The sequence below is a fragment of the Accipiter gentilis genome, chromosome 32, assembly GCF_929443795.1.
Source record: "Accipiter gentilis chromosome 32, bAccGen1.1, whole genome shotgun sequence".
Lineage (NCBI taxonomy): Eukaryota > Metazoa > Chordata > Aves > Accipitriformes > Accipitridae > Astur > Astur gentilis.
In genome coordinates this window covers 5,972,978-5,990,035 of record NC_064911.1, presented here as the reverse complement: position 1 = coordinate 5,990,035, position 17,058 = coordinate 5,972,978, and the positions used below count along the sequence as shown (strand labels likewise).

Here is a 17,058-nt window from a genome sequence, read left to right as displayed (position 1 = left end):
ACCCACGTTGGAGAAGTTCGTGGAGAACTGTCCCCTGTGGGAGGGACCCCATGCTGGAGCAGAGGAAGAGTGTGAAGTGGAAGGAGCGGCAGAGACAACGTGTGATGAACTGACCACAACCCCCATTCCCCCTCCCCCCTCCATCACTCGGGCGGAGGAGGTAGAGAATTCGGGAGTCAAGTTGAGCCCAGGAAGAAGGGAGGGGTGGGGGGACGGTGTTTTAAGATTTGGTTTTATTTCTCATTAGCCTACACTGATTTGATTGGCAATAAATTAATTTCCCAAGCTGAGTCTGTTTTGCCCATGATGGTAATTGCTGAGTGATCTCTCCCTGTCCTTATCTCAACCCATGAGCCTTTTGTTATATTTTCTCTCCCCTGTCCAGCTGAGGAGGGAGAGTGATAGAGTGGCTTGGTGGGTACCTGGCATTGGGCCAGGGTCAACCCACTACAGTGGCAAAAAATTTTCACCAGGTTTCTAAGATACCACTGACAAGGTAGAGAAATAGAATGCAACAAGATCTTTGTTGACTGTTCAAAACTGGGAAAATAAAATGAAAAAACTGAAAGAACTAGTCAGAGACATTATTCTAAATATCCTTTACAAAGATGTAGCATCATGATCACACACAAACTATCCAGTCCCCTAATTCCAATCTAAGAGGAGCAGCTCAGATATTTTCTTGTAAACACCACTGACTAGTTGACATCACATTTGCATCTAACTGCCGTAAGTAAGCTGAAATGGTACCGAGCATGTATAGGACCAGACACAAACACAGCATACATTTGCACAGTAAGAAACTCAACAAAGTAAATTGCACAGAAGGGAGTCAAGAGGTATTTGGCAGGTTATTGGTCAAAGACATTGCCACAGTTTTGCTGAGGATTTGGTTTGATCTAGTTAATAACAGAAAAATGGGACCACCTGAGTACAGAGACAAAGAAGAGACAAAAAAGTAGTTGTTGTAACATAACCTCAAGTTCCTTTCCTTTCTTCAAACTGGTGTGATGTAAAATCCAAGTTCTTACAGCAAATCTGTCTTTGTGAAAGAAGCATCACCACTCTTTGCCTCGCTGCAGTCAAGGCTATTTCACAAAAAAGACAACTTTGTAATCTTCTCTATATACAGTTAATCTGAACAGTTGGCTTTCTCCGAGAAGTTTAAAGAACACTGTCATTACAAGCGTGTATAGAAGGGAAGTACTGTAATGATTCATGTAAACCTTTAACCGGATAAACACTTCCCTATTCTCTTTGTAGATGAATTGCTCAAAGGTAGTATTACCAACACTGAACCAATCTCCAAGACAAGAAGAACACTCACTTACATTGGCCATTAATAAAAAAAAATTAAGTTGCTTAAATTTATTCATATTGTTTGAAAGAGGAGGTAGATTTAACAGTCTCAGCTTCCCATCTTTAATATGTATTCTTAAACAGAACACAGAAAATATCCTTATTTCAATATTTTGTTTACAGAATCAATTATACTGTAAAGATCAGATGAAGTTATATCATATTTGGGTTACATGTATACAAAGTTAGATCATGTTAAGTCCCCTCACTCTTGGAAGGAAGTTGAGGAGGAAGAATCTGGAAATCAGGACAGTTTAGTAAAACATTTTCCTTTCACCGAGCACTGTCAGCTCAGTGACCCAGCTTTACAATTGTTAGCATGTCCTATAGTTTTATGGAATTGGTATTTGCTTCCTCTACAATGGGGGAAACCATCACTTTGCAGCTACAGTTATGTAAGTCACCAGCAGCAGAAAAGTGGAAGTGAGGAAAAGGCATTTCCATCCCCAGTAATATCAAAGTGTTCATTTAGTAACTTGAACACATAACAAACACAGTGCTTCTGGATCCGCATTCACACATAACTCTTGGCACTGTTAGCTGACAGATGCCCCAGTAGAAATGACGTTCACTTTATCCATGCAGTGAAGCTCTTCGCAGTTTTCAGGCCATCCAGTCTTTGGAGTCTGGACAGGATCCAGCCAAGGATCCTCATTTGGGATTTCTTGGCACGTTACTGCAATGCAGATCCCGTGTCCAGCAGCACACTCGAAGTGCTGGAGTATGCAGTGCAACCACCGGTCTCTGGACTCCAGCGATGACACCTCAGGTTCCTCCCACAGCTTAAACTCATTGTCTCCCAGAATCCCAAAGCAATTAGGAGTCTTCTCGCTTTTAGTTTGCTACCTCATCGCAGAAGTTACATGGCAGACACAAGCAAGCTGACCCATAAAACCAGAAATGGGCTTTGAACGGGACTTTTGAACATCTCATTGCTTCAAGGGCCAAAATGGGAGAATACTGGTACTTAGAAAAGCTCACGCTTTATGGACACAAGACCTTTCAAACTGGCCCTCTCTTCCCGCAGAGGTCTTTCAGTCTCTAGGCGTACAGCTCAGGCTTTCTCTCAACATGGCCAGTCCTGTAGCAACTTCTGTTGACCCAATCTGCAGCAATGCCTGCTTCTCTTTCCCTAGTCCCATCCAAAGTTTCCTCTATTCCTTCTGCAAGACATTCTGAAGATGTACTTTGGCCACCTGCGTTCTTTGTTTTCTCCATGGTGAGTTCCATCACCTCCTGAGAGGGAGGGAAAACCCAGCTCTTTCAGTTCCAGGCAACATCTTGGCAAGCTGCTTGTCGAAGTTCAGTTGTTATCGTTAACCACCTCCTGTCCGTTGGCTGCTTTGTAAGAAACATGAACACACGTTGACTGAGGTTCACGATATAGACATATACATAGTAACAAACATATTATAAATACTAAATATCAGCTTATACCTTGCACAGTCAGATCTCCCAAACCTTTATGCCTAGACTGTGTCTGAAGTAAACCACTCACTTTGCCTAAATAAGTAACTAAATTTTAACCTTTAGGGTCTATGGGATATTACAGGGTCATCTCATACACTGTTCAGAGATGAAACATGGAGCTCAAGTTTCTGCATCTTTCAGACACTGACTGATGGTATCATTAGCTACAAAACAGAGCACCAAAAACCCCCTATTAATTTTACCACCCAAACTTATAATCAGGTAATGCAAGGGAAATACCAAACATGGGTCGCCAAAGACAAGCACAAGAAAATAGATTTAAAAATTTAGTTTTGCGATTGGTTCCCTCCTGACTTTTCTAGCTCTTCTTTCTGCACGTTCTTTCACTGATGTGGCATGCTGGATCCAACTGCTCATTTCAAAAAGATCTGTGCTGTTTGTACAACTTTTTAACATACTGGCTGCAAATTCATTTCACATACTAATTGTTATTATTTTTGATCCATCTTTAGCAATCAGGCATGACCAGGGTTAATGCTAGTATTTGTTTATTTATGGCTGACACTCAGATATCAAATCGTGAATGTTGAAAATGTATGACCTACATGAAATCATGCGGTTGACTCCATGCTTGCAGGAAGTTGCTACTGCATTTTAAAACATTACCGAAGAGCAGACAATTCTAAGAAAAATATACAATGAAGCTCCACCTTCATTCTGTATCTTTATTCTTCCATTCCCTAGATAATTTGTACTCCTCTTCCCATGCAATTGGTCATTGCTGTTTTGGCATCAGTAACTAGATAATAAATTTTTTAAAGACAAAAACTTCTGGATTTATTGGCTTTTGTGTTGATATTTTATTCCTTGTCAGTGAAGCACCTATTCTACATCCACATCCTAATCACAAACACTGTAACTCTTTTTCCTGTCATCAACAGCAGGCAAGCATTTTGCAGTGTTGGTCAGGTAAAAAAAAGCTTGAAAGAAACAACATTTCAAGTCAGATACTGAGGGTGCTTTTGGTCAGAAAACATTATTCAAAAGATTATGGATTAATCAGTGCTGGTCTTTTCCACTTTGGGAAACAGCACCATGATTTCCTTCTAGCAGAGATTTGCAGCTGACCCCTCTAACTCTTTCTTTTACATTAGTAAACTGCCCAGTTGACAGGTGAGAGAGGGGAAAGAAAATCCTCACTGCCATTAAACTATTAATATGCGACATGCATCTGCCAAAGGCTGGCCTGGCCAGAGGGTTTGGCATTGCCAATGGGTGGCTAATGGAAAAGGATACAGCTGACATTCTGAACTGTTTCATCTGCAGATTCAGTAGATGCGAAATTAATCTGTCTTCTGCAAACTAGCAGTGACCAGTTGAAGATTTACTTCAGTTGCTGAAGAGTGAAACAGATTTTAGCTTTTCTTTAAGAACAAAACTCGGCATAAGCGTATCTATCTGAGGTTTCTGAAGAAAGACTGGATAAAAAATTCTTACGTGCTCTTTACAAATATCCTCTCTTCTGATGGTTCAAGACATCAAAGAGGGCCAAGTTAATAACCGTAACTTTACACCATGGGTAGCCTGCTCTCTCTCTTTATAAATAAAGGTCTGCAAAATGTAGAACATAGCTTAAACTTCTTGATCGTATGTCTTACATTTACTGTCACCACACCCTTATATCTGGATTTGTCTCTGGGCTTTGAAACACTTCTGAGCATCAAGGGACCTAAAATTTTGCCAAACTCGTTCAGCCCATCTCTCTGACAGTTATAACTACTATTATAAGGGAAAAACAAGGAATAAAAAATATTGCTGATTGGGTTCGATAGAGTAGAAACAAATGAGCTCCTGTAGTAAGAACTGAACAGTGATCTTAGTTTAGAAAAGCTCCTAAGAAGCCCCGTTGAACGGGTTGTCACAACTAGCTCCAGTGCCCTACCCAACAAGAAGTTTAGCATCTAAGCCCAGATATTGCATTATATTAATAAATACCTAATGGCTGCTCATTTGTACACAATGTCTGCACTATCAGCATCTAACTCATTACCCCCTGGAAATCCTATGAGATACTTGGAATATGGAAGGTATTATCCTGTCCTGTGCTATCTACAGGGATATTTATGTGGCCTGCATCACTGGCAGTCTCACAAGCACTGATGGCTTTAGCCTCAGAGCACCCTCTGGAGGGATGAAAGGATTGTTATTCCTGCTCTTTTTTTTACAAGTACGGAGCAAAAGGGAGAGTTAGATGAATGTTGGCAAGTTCACTAGAGAGGTTTTAAAAAGTCACCAGCCTGTACAGCACTAACCAGTGACACCCATCCCCAGCCCCTTGCAGTGCAGGATGAAGCAGGTTTGTGACTGAACCCCATCATCCCCCAAATCAGCCTGAGATGCCAGAGCTGGATCAACAGCAGGGGCCAAATGTAGGGCCTCTGGAGCTGAGCACAGACAACTGCTGCCTGGCCGTGGGCTATTCATGGAGAACTATGCTTGAAAGCTGTAGTTCACACCAAGCACCCATGTGCAGCTCAGACACCAGATAGTGGCAGAGCACCACGACACTTATTTCTGAGTAGGGGTAACACACCCTATGGCTGGGACAGAGGCAGGGATGGAATCTGTATCCCAGCTCGATGCCATCTACAGTGGGCATATCTTCCGTGTCCAAAGGAAAGGAATATTTCAGCAGAGGACGAGCTGAATTATCGGCTATATCTGATTTAAACTACAAGATATTCAATGGCAGCCAGCTCCCAACTCATGTTTCATCTGAATGCATGTGGAAAAAGCCACCTACAGCTCCCTGTAGGTTAATCACAGGGTCCCAAAGGATGTAGCCATTAGCTCCTTTCCTATTTAAATGCAGTCTGAATTGGGTATTAACTACCTGCTGTGTTTGGCAGATCTCTTTATTCCTAAAATAAATAACTGTATGAAAAGTCATAAACTCTATATTGGACTTTTTCATTAAAAAAAAAAAATCAAAGTAATGTCAGGATTTTAGCAGCCTCACTAACTGCGGTAAATCTGGCTTCCACAGCTGTTCATGTTGTACTGTGTGCTTCAGCCAAGTGTAGCTGCCGTCCAACATTTCCTTCTTAAGGTATCCCTTACCCAGAGCAAAGCCAAGTGAATTTTGGACAGGACTAGCATACTAGAAATTATGAATGTGCTCTTATTAGAGCAGGTTGCATGTTTTACATTAAATATTCATTCAAATAACAATCCAGCAAAATGTTTGTCAAGATGATAGTTACTTTGGCTAAAAGAACATATTTTTCCTCCAGTCTCCACCAAAACTCGCCCATATTTGTCACATAGAGAATCTAAGGACATTAATGAAGATCTTGCTTAAACTCGGCTGAGCTCCTTCACTGGTGCCAGATCCTGTTCTCCTGTTTTATAGCTGTACCATTTCAGAAATTGCTTGGTTGTCACTAGGGACAATCCTTTTACAGGTTCCACTGCAGCTCATAAAAGGGAAAAAAGAAAAAAAAAAAGAAAAAAGGGGGAAGGTAGCGTTTTCTCCTCCTGCCTGTTAAAAACCTGCCTGTGTTGAGCTGAGACCCACAGAGCACCTCATAAAGTGGTTTGATTTCAGTGTCATGGTTTTCCATGCGGAACCAAGTTTACCTCCACGCATCCCTGCCGCTGTCACCCCACTGTTACCACTACTGGCTCAGTGTGCCTTTCTATCCCCCGTTCTTCAGCACCCAGCTCTTTGTGCTGATATGCTCTCTTGGGCACATCTGCATTCATGGAATAACCTCTCTTTCCCTGGCCACAGGTGTCTTCTGCTTTTTTCCCCAACCCTCCTCTGAAGCCTCTGCCATTAGCCTTTCTACATTGCCCTCATTCATGCTGGGAACTCTAACGACACTTGTGTTTGGCAGTCACTTGGTGGACAGTCCAAAGCTGGCCCCGACCCCGCAGTGGGCTACGCAGGATTGCAGAGGTTACCCATGGCCGGGCAGCTGATGGGGTATGTACCAAGCTTTGCACATTCTTTAACACCGAGAACAAAAATGTATTTATGACACAGCTCATAAAGCAATTGCTCCACGCGGCTTATCAGAAATGATGGACTGTAAAAAAGTCTGTGTCCTCAGTTACAAAGAAAACATCTTTGTTTCATACTTCCTTTCTTCTTTTTGTTAATCTCCCATTGTACGGCTAACGCATGTTTCCAAAGCCTCAGCATCACCCACATGCATGCTACAGCACATTTATCACTACATGGTGTCACAGATCAAGTGGTATTGCTGTTTGCTTTTTTCCCTGAAGTCAGGGGTGTAAAGATGGGCCAAATATGCAATGGGTATCATGTATATAAAGTCAAATCATGAAAGAAAGATTTCCTCTAAAAAGCAGAGAGCTTCAGTACTCTGGTAGAATTACATACCTTATTCTGAATCAAAAACAGAGCTAGCAAGTTGGTTAGCAGTAACAAAGTTAAAGATTAGCAATATTGCCATCATGTGGCTACTATCAGTAAATGCTCAGGCATGATCCTGAATTTATTAAGCACCAGAAGGCAAATTGCATGTGAATTCTGCTGTTAAAACTAAGAGGCAATATTTAAAGTTGCTTGCTACTCTTATAGAATATAATTATCTCTTTGTTACAGTAATTATTTATGTAGCAAGAATGTGTGTACTATAAATAAGGTTATACTACCCTTTCCACCGTGACCCTTATCCTCATGGATTTATAGCTTATATATAAGAACTCACTCCAAAATTAATCTTGAGTTATCCAGCCAGAAACCAAGTAAGTGAAAATCACCTCTTATTGCAGAAAGCAAGGAGGAAGAAAAAAGGACAAGTAGTCTGTTTAGATGCCCTTCGTGTTTGAAATGGCTTGTAAATAAAGTTTTAATGTTCAAACCTCTGAATTACTTTATCTCATTACTGCTACGGCTATTTATTATTTTCAGTAATTTTATTATATTTTCTCTCTCTTTCACCCCCCTCCCACTCCATTCTCTGCACTATCACAACAAGCTCTTCTAAACGGACTAAAAAATGTACAAGGAAAGGAACTTCTACAGCCTACGTCAGAAGAGTTGGATTTTGCTTTGTTAGCTAGATAGAAAAATAAAATTCTTTATCTAACAGCTACCAAAAAGGCAGTCAAATCCTCTCACATGCTAAGATATCTCAGCTCCTGGCAGGAATTAATATAAATAGTGTGACTTAGATTTTTCCTATTTCTGGGAATCTGATGAGTGAAATAGAAACGACAGTGTGTTTACTACCAGCACCTACTCCAGCACCTAATCCACACCAGGCATTTGCAAGGTACTCCAATTTTCTTGGTTGAAGAACACTATCTAGGTACCAAGTGCAATTGTTTTGTACACACAACACTTTCCCACTACAGAGCATTCATCATTCCAAGACGTATATTGCAATAATCAATAACTCATCTTTGTCACTGTACTGTCTGCTCTAATTACACACATTGTATCAAGGCAAAATATTGCAGCAGAAGACTGTTTTGTGTTATTACTGCATATACAAGCAAGAAACACTGATTCAGCTTGTTGCTGGCTGCAGACTCTGCCTTCTTGTAATAGTTGATCATACAGCAGAGATGCAGCGTTTTCATGGGGTCAAAGCTCAAATTTAAAATACTGGAGCACACAGCCAACATATTATCTCTCTTCTACTTGCAGAGTACATCCATACCTTCTTTCCTGCCCTGCTATTTATTTGTAAGTATATCCAGCTGGTGCAACCCTACTGGTGCCAGGAAAAGGCAAAACAAAAACATCCACAAGACTCCTACAGCTCCTGGTATGCAGGAGGCAGCACTCAGTGATTCAGCTCAAACTACCATTTTAAACTAGTTCAATTAAACAGGCTAAGATCACACAGATAGCCATGGCCATTCCTGTTTTAATCTGGCCTATTTCCACTTCCCTTAGCAAACATTTAAGAATTCCTTATTTCAGCTTTGCTGAAATCAAAACAAAAATGCCTGCCCAGCTTATTTATTTACTTTTGCTGGCCAAGTACACAGGAGAAGTTTATACCGAGACAAAATCTGACATTATTTATCATCATTGTTGCGCCTAGGAATCACATCATGCAAGGGAAGAGTCTACAGAAGAATGTCAGAGAAATAAGGCCCTTCAAAATTAAGCTTTCCTGGTTAACGTAACTCATAGCAAGAAAAACATTTTAAATGGAAAATGCTAAAGAAGACATCCATATAGTAGGCAAGTGTGTATATATGCATATGTGTACTTGACGCATAGAATGAACCCAACGTCACTGCAGACAGCCAGTTTTAAATAATTGGAGAGCACAAAGAAACTCCAAAGGCAGAGACTTTGGGGAGTGAAGACAAACACCAATCAGCCCATACATAAAAGATACCAACAGCTCTCCTCCTAAAAGACAAAAACAGGTTCTTCTCCTTTCAAGAACACCAGGATCATGTTTTCACAGCCCCTGGACAAGCCCCGATTTATGACCAGTTTCCAGACAGAAAGAAATCTGTGAACCTTTTTAATTATTCATGCTCTAAGAGGCAAACCCTCTCGGGTTGCAGGCCAAGAGGCCTCAGGGCCATGGCTTTCTGGGGTTTTCAGCTGAGGGAATAAGCAGCCGGATTCTCAGCAATATCACTTGGCTGAAAGTGGCTGTCAGGCTCAAGAAAAACAGCAGCGTACGTTGGTTTGGCACACATGAAAGGGAACCAGCAGGGGAAAAAACTGAACTGCTCCCCGTTCGCACATTCCAGCTCTTCTGCTGGTGTTTGAGCACCTGCAGCCCCAAGCGCTGGGGCAGCCAGGGGCAGGGCAGGCCGCGCCAGCCAGAGGGAGAGCTCAGCAGGTCGCAGAAAAATTATTAGACCGCGTGGAAGACCTTCTCATGCATGGAACGGGGAGGAAGGAGGGCAAAAAGAGCAGTGGCAGAGAAAAGGCCGCTCGGCAAAGGCCCAAGCGGCCAGGTCAGGGCAAGCTCGGCGCCTAGAAGCTGTCGCTCTGCAACAGGCAGCTCTGCCAGCTCCCTGAAGGAACAGCGCTGAGAAAATGGCAGTGCCCCAAAACCCTGAGCGGGAGGAAAAACAGACCTGCTGTGCGGGGCTCTAGGCTAGTCAGGGAGAATGATAATTGGTACCAAATGTGGGGATTTTGCTTCAGAGCTTATGGGCAGCGTAAGTGCTGCCAAGGAAGGGCTGAGAGAGCTCCTGAGCAGGCCTGTCTGGAACAAGGTGGGGACCAGGCAAAAATACCTGGTGAATGTAGTACTGTCTTGCACCTTGAATGCTCTTTGCCTGGTAGACTTTTCTCAGTACCAAAATTCATGTCAGTCTCTCCGTTAAGACTGCCGGGACCTTTAGCTGGTTGCTCCCACAGCCAGAGGTTCTGCTGGATGTGCATGCAACAAATCTTTCATGCTCCTGCAACCTGGGGGTATGTGTCCCCTCCACCCAGGACGCTGGCTAACCAAAGGTCAATTGCCTGGAGAGTCTGCAGTGCCAGCTCCCCTTGGAAGAGCCTTCAGACTTGCCTGACATGCTGCTGCTGAGTGGAGCAGGAGAGGCTGTGCTCTGTTTCACAGCTGGCAGCACACGGGAGACCTCTTGACTGAAGTCAGCCTGTTGTATTTTCCTCCTGAAAGAACTGTTTCTTGGAGAAGTCTATTCTCAAATTTTCTTCTTCACCAGGTGGAAAGGAACCAAAACCAATAACTTTTTAGAAAGAAAAAAAAACCAATAAAAAGATAAAAAGATGATGAGAAATATCTTTAAGTAGATCTAAGTCTGGAGCAGAGGTGAGTTTCTGCTTAGTTTTGGGGAATGCTGTCACCTGCTGGTAGGAGACTGCAAAACTAAGAGTTTTGTGGCAAGAAATCCCCCATTCCAGATGGGTGGGGGTGGGGGTGGATAAGCAATACAACTATAACCCAACCTGGAAAATCAGGTGCTCTTTGGTAAGAAGGATCATCACAGGGCTGAGAGTCCTGCACAGGAACTCCCCATGATACCAAACTCCCTCCCTGCAACCTACCACTAATCAGGCTTTCTGCACTCTCAGCTTCCCATTCGCTTCTTTTTCCCAAATGCCAGTTTCTTCTCCTTTAGTTACCAACCCTCAAATATCTCTCCACATCCCAGCTCAAAAATCCACTCCAATGACTTTTCCTCTCCCAGCCATGTCCATTTCTACATAAACCCTTCCTCTCCTTTTCAACAACTAAGGCCCTTTCCCACCTTTCATGTGGCAAGAGAAAATCAGGAGGTACCACAGGATAGGAGCACTGTCTCATGTCTGCCCGACCATGATTTCCTTTTTGGACTCAGAGTGCACAGGGAGCACTTACAGATTTGGGGCTGCTACGAATGTCTTTCTGCCTGTTGTTCCAAGAGCTTTGTCCTCACCAAGGGGAACACAGAGGGATGAGAGTCCAGCTGGTAGCCTCAACGCCCTACAGGCATTTGTACTTTGTCCAAACAGGGGCTTAAAGTTAGCAGAAGATACTCGATGGTGTTCCTCATCTGTCAGATGAGATTTGAAGTAGCACATCTATATTTGCCCAGACATACTTGTATGTTTGTAAAAATCATTATATGGTCAGAAGCAGAAGGTCGATTCTGTTTGTGAGAGATATTCATTGAACTATGAGCTGAGTTAGAAATGGACTGGTAAAACAACCAGTTTCTATGTAATTCTTCATACTAAAAAGCTGTACCTTCTGTTTGTAGGAGCTTTTGGATACTGGCAAAACAGTACTGCTGAACACATCAGTCTGCAGCCTCTACTTATCATAGAATGGTTTAGGTTGGGAGTGACCTTTAAAGATCATCTAGTCCAACCCTGCCATGAGCTCTTAGTACTTCTGAAAATCTGGCCCTTGTATGCCATGTTTGGGAATGACCTCCCTCCAGTTTTGTAATACTGATTTGTCTACATAAATTCCACAATGAAATTTGCTGTTGCCATGTAGCAATGATCTACAGCCTTTGAACTGCAACAGAAAAATAATTTATAGTAGCATGAAAAAAAGAGCGGTGTGAAAAGTAGATAGGCTTCACGTAGCAAGTCCTGTTATCATGTAACTTGTGATACCATACTTTATCATGCAACTCCAATCTGCTGCTTCTTCATGATCCTGCAACTGATATAGCAGAAAACACACATACAATATAGTTACTTGGTAAGCCTGTTTTCTTTTATAAGAAATGATGCTTATGTAAACATAGAGAATGTGCACACACAGTACAGAGATTCTGTTTTGAATCCATAGGCAAGTATCAACCAAATTTTGACAAAAAGGCAGTGGTTAAATAATTATAAGATGTATTAATACAGGTAGCTGGATAGAAGAAAAATTAAAGCTAACATCAATAGCACATGAGCATGATTTCTAGCTGTCTAAAAATTAACCTTTATTACATACCAGAAAGTCTTTCCAGGAGCAACACAGTCATGAATCCTTCCCCATATAAAAAGTTGCAAGATCTATTTGAAACCCCTAGTGCAATTAGCTATATATCCATCTGAAACAAGGCCTTGCTAGTTCAGTGGCTCACAGAAGTATTTGGTTTTTAAGGTGGTATGTCTGCATATGTTTTTGTTGAGGAGCAAGAGATCCTGATTTTAACTAGCTAGCAGTAACTCAACAATGGAAAAGACCTATCATTGAGCAGCACTAGCCTGACACATGGTGGAAGCAGCAAGAAGTCCCTTTCTAACCAGGAGTAAAAAATGACACGTAAGTAAGGAGTTGTATGACTTCTTGCTCTTGCACACAGAACACATATCATGCATGAGAATTGCTTACATACTGCCCTTACACCTGCCACCCACCATGGCCACTTTCTCCTAGGCTCCAGCAGCTTTGTGTGACTCTGCCCTCATGTTTTTCATTTCCTTTTAATGGGCTGGAAGACAAATAACATGGCAGTGCACCCTTTTAAAACAGATTAGGACAGATAAGACGTTATTGTTATATGGACACACATGATTAAATGCTTTTTGACTTATGGGTGGGGCATGCAAACATTTTTCTCTTTTTTTACCAACTCCCACCGAGCTGTAGGTGCTAGCACTGGTGGTGGCAGCAGCAGGTCCTGGATGTTGGAATACTTTGTGTACTTGTAGCAATCTGTGTATCACCTCTTGGTAACTTGTGGCAACACAAATGAAAGCTGGCTGGAGCCTATACTAATCAGATGGTCCATATGCCTTCCAGATCCCTCCCATTACCTCTTCAAAGAGCTTTCCAACTGAAATGATGCTTAAGACATTCTTGGAAAGTTTCAGGCTGCATGTGGCATTTCAGGTTTATCATTTCACATCTCCCAACAGAGAAATGCTATCATGGTATGGACTTACTTTCCGTAGTCAAGTATAAAATGTAATTCATGAGAAAGCAAACCCTGTCTTCTTAGAAGGAAGCTTGTAGAAACAATAGAAACAATTTATTTTGCGATAACATACATTTGTTATATAGATTCACCTACAGCTTTTATTTAAAAAGAAAAGCGTTTTCTTTCTCCTTGCTGCCGCTAGTAGCATTTTTTCCCCATAGCCCCAGGAGGAGGAATCCTATCAGAAGAGTGACATCCAGCGGTCGTTCTGCACTTTGTTTTTACACAGAAGTCTCATGCTTTGTGCTTCTGTAGCCTGGCTTTTCCAGCCCTTCGCTGAACTTATGAAAAAAGGCACATGGCTTAAGGTAATGAACAAACTGGTTTTCTGACATGGAAAAATTATTACACATACATACAGACACATACTTAAATAAGAAAGTATGCAGAACTGTGACATAAAGATTGCATTTTAAAAGGTCTACTATCAAGCCAGAGAAGTACATTTAAGACATGCAAGAAAACCAATCTGAAAAAGGGAAAGGATCACTTGCCTGTAACTTGAACTCTCCAAGACACATAGTCCACACGGATATTTACACTATCAGATAATGCAGAAGACTTTATTTGTGCAGTAGGCATATTGGATGTGTTCACTCCCAACCTTTCATTATGCTTCATCCACTTAGCAAAATCCATGTGATTCTGAGGAAGATGGAAAGAAATGGTACATAAAGACCACATATATCAGCAAACTCCCATGACTAGTAACTTCTCCATCTTAAGTGTTAAAGCACTTGCTCATTCAAACTATGCCAAACTGGAAGTGGCAGCATTCACAGAATCACAGAACGGGTGAGCTTGGACAGGACCTCTGGAAGTCATCTGACCCAACCCTGCTACTCAACAGTCCCCTCTGTCAGCCTAGAACCTGGGGAAATGACTTGGTGTGACTGTGCCCTTTTTTTGTTTGTTTGTTTTGGTGTTGGTTTTTTTTTTGGTTGTGGTTTTTTTTTTTCCCCCAGCGGATTGGCCTGTGGGACACTGATATACACTAGTACCAAACATGTTGATGGGCGCAGGGCTTGAACACCCCAAATGAAGAGTTCCATGGTTCCCTGAGTTTAACAGTAATTTGCTGCCCATTTACAGAAGTTAATTCGATGAGTTCAGCTCCCTCTTCTTATTGCTGTGAGGTCAAAAGATGTATAGGGCATTTTTCCATAATGCTACCTCATCAAGATAGTACAAGCAGGATAATAGTCCTCAAAGCAGGTAAGATCCTTACAGAATGCACTGAGCAAAATGTGACCTAAGACAGCACCTACACCACATTCACAGCTGGAATATGAACTCAGGGTCCATTTGAAGTATGAACAATTCAGCTGGCCAATTAGAAATAACATTTAAGCCAAAATTGGACTAAAGTGCACCCTTGAAAGAATTATGTCTATGCAATACATCACCTTATGAAGCAGTCAACAAAGAACTGAAACAGCACCAGGCATGTTCTGTCTTGAAGCAGAGTCTAGTGCATGACGGAGAACAAAACATGAACCCACTTTCTATAAACAGTGTAAGAACAGTTTTCAATTTCATAAGTATGAATGTTAGGTGGGAATAGCCCCTTGGAGACTGAAAGAGGAATCACAAAACCCAGGAATCTACAGTTCTGACTGCCACAGTGTTAAAGATAGTAATTTATTATACAAATGATGGTATCCATTTATAGAAAAAGGTTAAAAAACTAGTGCCGTATAAATTTGACAGAGTAGTGTATAAGTAACAGAATCAACAGAGAAGAGAAGTAGGAAGTCATAGTGGCAAGAGACAACTAGAACTAAACAGAAAAAAATCCTATTAGGGAAGACGAAATATCAGATAGAGCATTCTGACAGAGATCATGATGTGAAAATAGTCTCCAAATGGCAGCTATGAAAGCCACATTAACTTTACAGCTCCTATTAGATTGTAAGGCAGAACAAAAATAAGCTGAGGAACCACATAAATGTGGATGTCACCTGAATGGTTAAGGTATGAAATAAAGTTGAATACTCTGGCAATTAATTGCATCTGAAGACTGAAGACCACAGAGACCAGGTATGCCAATAACACTAAAATAATATACCCAACCTACTAGTTTTCGACAGAAAGAGTAGTTTACAGTAAAATACACTGTGTAAACAACAACAACAAAGATTTAAAAATATCTATCAGGATAGCTTTGCAATTAGTATTTAGAAGTGTAAGTTTGAATTTCAAAGGATCCTTTGCAGTGCACAAAACAAAACACTGCAGTACTGTACTAAGTGGGTCACTGTCCCACAGAAAGATGAACTACCAATGTTCTTATAGCTCAAACTGGACAAAACATAAAATAGCAAGTCAGGCAATGCGTGCTAGTTACAGATACCTACTTCAGCTATCAATTCAGATATCTCTATAAACTTTTGGGGAAAAAAGTTTTAGATGTGGCTTTGCGTGGTGATTAAGTCTTTATATTCCTCTCTAGAAGAAAACCCACTTTTGAAGTCTAACAAAGCTCCATCCTCATCTCTGTGATTGAAAGCAAAGATACAGTTAGTTTCCTACAACTCTTTGCTTATTAATTACTGTTGAAATTAAATTGTAGGCAACTTCATTTGCCTGAAACACTGACATAGGTATTTGTTAATATTTCCTCCCTATTAATTTTTATTAATCACTTCTGAAACATTTGTATTTCTGCTTTTCTAAAGTATTAGTCCACTTTCTTAGAAAGTGACAGAAAACAAACGCTAAGTAAATTACACACCTTAAAAACAACCAAATCCAGGGAAGAATGAAAGTCAGAGAGCTTTAATATGAATTGCAGCTTTTCCCTCCTGTGTGTTGTGGAACTTCAAAAGATAGAAAAATAGCCTAAACCATGAGAAAAAATTCTGTTTAAAACTTCTACATGCTATCACCAGCTAGAACGACTATTCAAATTTTAAGAATTATCTTACTTTTTAAAATCAAGTCCATGATGTCAAACAAAATGAAGTGGGTGAACTCAGAATACTGTGGTTGAGCATTCTACTTCTACAGGCCAAGTCTGCACACCATAGCAAATCCAGAGTAGTGATTTTCAAATATTTTGGACTCATTGTTTTCAATTTGCAGGTCTTAGTTCAATTATTAAATGCTAAACACTTAGCGCAAGTATTAAATGCTAAAAAGAAATCAACTTATAGAAGTTTAACATACATTGGATTTATATTTTATTGGCTAAGGGAGTTAAGATTTGGAAAAATGGGTGAAAATTTCTGATGCATATGCTCAAATACTGCCGCGTCAGGAAAATCTCATGTCTGCTTTTTTTTTTTTAAACACAGAAAATAAACAATTGAGAACTTCCTTCTGCTGTTTAATGCTTATAACAGGTCTTCAGATGGGTTCTTCCTTTTGCTTTCGTTTCTTGCAGTTACAAGTTCTGATTTATGTTTCAGTCATATCAGTCATATTGTACGCTGCTGCATTCAGAGCATGTGAACATCAGCTTCCTTTCCACATGTACTGGACAGCATGAATTATTTTGCACACTGCTCAACATATAAGCAAAAATACTTGAATAAAATGTTTTGTTTTTTTTTTTTTTTGTCTTAAACCACATTAAATTATTATGAATGCATTTAAGTCCTTAGAAATTCTATTCTTTTGCCAGACAGGTTACTGGAAGGTACAATACTTAATAAACATCAACTTAGGGACTTTGATGGAGACTTTTAGGTTACTGTATGGCTTTTTAATACCCAGATTTCCCTGATTTCCTTAAGCTGTGGCATTTCTTGAAGAATGCTGTCTTCAAGTAGAAACACACTTAGAAGTCACTTCCCAACTATTTCCTCTTCTGCAAAGCTACATTCCTGAAATCTGTGTCTTCTACTGCCAGTTTCTTTCTTCACAGCACTACGT

General features: G+C 40.8%; 1 long non-coding RNA gene across 1 annotated transcript; it reads right to left on the bottom strand.

Moving 5' to 3' along the window:
* Positions 1–10,321: 10,321 nt before the first annotated feature.
* LOC126053150 (uncharacterized) lies at positions 10,322–17,058 on the bottom strand. The gene is made up of 3 exons (XR_007510280.1): positions 15,917–17,058; positions 14,589–14,650; positions 10,322–13,827 (listed from the first exon to the last, which is right to left on the bottom strand). It is a non-coding gene; the product is annotated as an uncharacterized LOC126053150 (long non-coding RNA).